Genomic DNA, 3,022 nt, shown 5'->3' on the forward strand with positions numbered 1-3,022 from the left:
TTGTTTCAATCATTCTGTGCTATCTGGGATATTTATCTATTTCTACAGAATATTTATAATTCTTTTGAAGACATAATGCATTCTAGAATCCATGCTAAAGTAGAGCTCATTCACAATTATATACAGTCTCACTTTATCGGTCTCTTTCATAAGATGTCCAGCCTTTTTGGTGCGTATCAGCAAGACTATATGGGAAACCCTGTTTTTTCATCCACCAGTGAATCTAAAAACGCTGACAAATAGAGGGCTTTCATTAATTTTCCTTTACCGCGTCAGGCCATTTCTTCCACAATATTTCATTAAGATAAACCCAAGTGTGCCAATAACAAGCCCAGTTTATACGCTGCGGTGCTTCAGAAACAGAGCCCCGTTCAGTATTCACACACGCAGCCGTCCACTTTGACTTACAGCCCGATCACACAAAACTCAATCATTTCTGAAGCCACTGTTGGTCTCGACAACAGGCTAATTGGATGGCTGACCCTCCTGATTGAAACAGCCCACTCAGCAGTTTGAAAAGCAAATTCTATCAGCGAGTATAAAGCTTAACTAAGAGCTGTCATTTGTCAGTGATTTACAGATGGGTGACATTCGTAATAAAAGGAAAACAAGATCCAGAGCTTCTTGGCACAGATTAGAGAATAATCGGGACCAGCAATGGAGAGAAAACAGGCCAATTAATCTAGCTTTGCTATTTATAAAACTTTAAAGCAAACACTGACACATTCATTTGCTAAAATAAACAAAACAAAAATCATTACCTACTGAAGACGTTGCTCTTTAAAATGAAGCAAATGTGGCAGTAAGGGTTATGAATGAGCATGTGAAGCTTCTCAATATATAAACAAATGAGCCTATCAGCAAATTATGGTATCCATGTACTTTTTAGCATTATTGTAATTCTACATTTTATTCATTAACATGAAAAGCGCGTTACAGTGGAGCTGCAGTGCTGAAAAAAAAAAAAAACATTTGCCTCCTTTAAATTTTTTTCTATTTTTGCTTTAAAGCCACAATTTTCTATATGTTTCAGATCATCAAGCAAGTTTTATTATAAGATGACAACTTGGGTAAATACAAAAAGCAAATTTCATATGATGTAATGACAGCAATCAAAACCAAACTACCTCTACTCGGGCAAAGTAACTGCTCCTTAATTATAAAAAAAAAAACTTCTTTGTACCAGTGTCATCAAGTGCTTTGGTTAATTAATATGAGACTTTTACTCTGCTTTGTTTTGTCCACTCTGTTTTGATGAATTGTTTTAATTCAGCCAAATTTTGTCAAATGTGAACTGGACCCCAGTGCTATTTTAGATCAGGAATGGTTCTCACTTTGGAACTCATTTGGAACTTCATTTTGTTTCTTTAGGTCATGTCACTTTTTGACATGTTTCAGTCTACTTTATGTTATCAGACAGGTTCTATGTAAGTGCTTTGTTTTTGTTCTGATGGCCTGGAAATAATCAGTCCAGGTCGTGGCTATTGAAATCAAACTGACCTTCCAAAACATTATTTCAGCTATTGCATTATTTATTCAGTGAGGGGAAGGTTACTTTTCTCAGGTAAGTTTTGATTGCATTTTTCCCCTAATCAAATTAAATAATTGTTTGATTTCAAATTTTGTGTGAAGTTCTTTAACATGTAAAAAAATAAAAAAAGTAAATATATCAGAGGAAAATACTTTTTCTCAACTTTGTACCTGCAACAGGAAGTTATAAAAATAGCTGTTTAAAACTCCAAGGTGTTTGTTAAAATGTTATTAGTCCCATTAATGTGGGAGCATCATATTTTTATGACTTGTTTGTTCTACCCCATTGCTACTTAATGGGTAAACAAATACTGCGCGTAATGTGTTTAGTAGCTTTATGATTATTATTTTTTCCAAAATCAAAGTTCCTATAATAAATAAATGAATTCTGCCATAAATGTGTGAAGCTGTGTATAGCAAAACAAAATAAATTCTTTGGCTGTGTTATGTAAAGGAACGGTTTTCTGCTGAACCCCTTTGGGAGAGTTGTCTTTGCTTATGCCTGAGTTTGTCAGCCATCTGCCCACTCTTGCTGTGTTTCCAGGCTAAAAACCTCTTTCATTTATTTGTTCTTTTTCCCAATCCAGTCTGACTTTACTTCTCAGTTTACATAATATTCTGTTAAGTACAAAAACATAAAAGACATGGGTAAATATTAAGTCTGCTTGATGTGATTTTATCCCTGGAAAATACAGTCAAAACGGTAAGACGTGTTTTTATCTAAGGTTGGGATCAGACTTACGTATTAAAATTAAGCAGAAGTAGCTATACCATCACACTGGTTTAAACTATAAATATATATAAAACATATTTATAATAAATAATGCACACTTCTCATTTCTTGAGGTTTGAGGCTGAACTATGTCTCGGGTTTTTAAAAAAATAAAGTTGGCTTTTGCGTCGCTGTGTGCTTCTCTAATCCTCACACCACACTCCTAAAATCCCCTCCATCCTTGACCCAGATTTAGTTCAAGGGGACCAACGCTCAGCACATGGTGTTATGAGTATTTCCATTTCACTTTTAAAATGATGCTTTTATGTCAAATGGCAACTATTTGATGCACTTTTAACTTACAGTGCCTCTTTTCCCAACCTAAAATCTATTTTTAAAGCTTGCACAGTGAAGGATGTGAAGACAGCGAAGGGTTAAACCGCCCTGTTTGTTGCACCTTAACAGGAACCAGCTCTTTAAAGCTGTTACCAGACTCGTTGTTCTTTCTGAAGACCTCAGGCAGATCTAACCACGGTGTTCAACAGTCAGGAGCACAAGAGACTAAATGTTTAAACAGGGCCAATAGTTTAAAAGGTAGATATTCAACGTGTTTGTTCCTCTATAAGGGGGCTGGGGTGGATACATGTTAGGGATGTCCTTATTTATTCCTTAGCAGAAATAAGATGTTTTGTTTTAGATTTTACATAACTCATGTAAAGGTCATTGCTTGAGCTTCTTGTTTACTTAAATAACTTTTAGTGTGGTTAAAGTTGGCTAAAT

This window comes from Poecilia latipinna, unplaced genomic scaffold (assembly GCF_001443285.1).
Source record: "Poecilia latipinna isolate Pla-1442-1.1 unplaced genomic scaffold, P_latipinna-1.0 Scaffold2565, whole genome shotgun sequence".
NCBI classification, from domain to species: domain Eukaryota; kingdom Metazoa; phylum Chordata; class Actinopteri; order Cyprinodontiformes; family Poeciliidae; genus Poecilia; species Poecilia latipinna.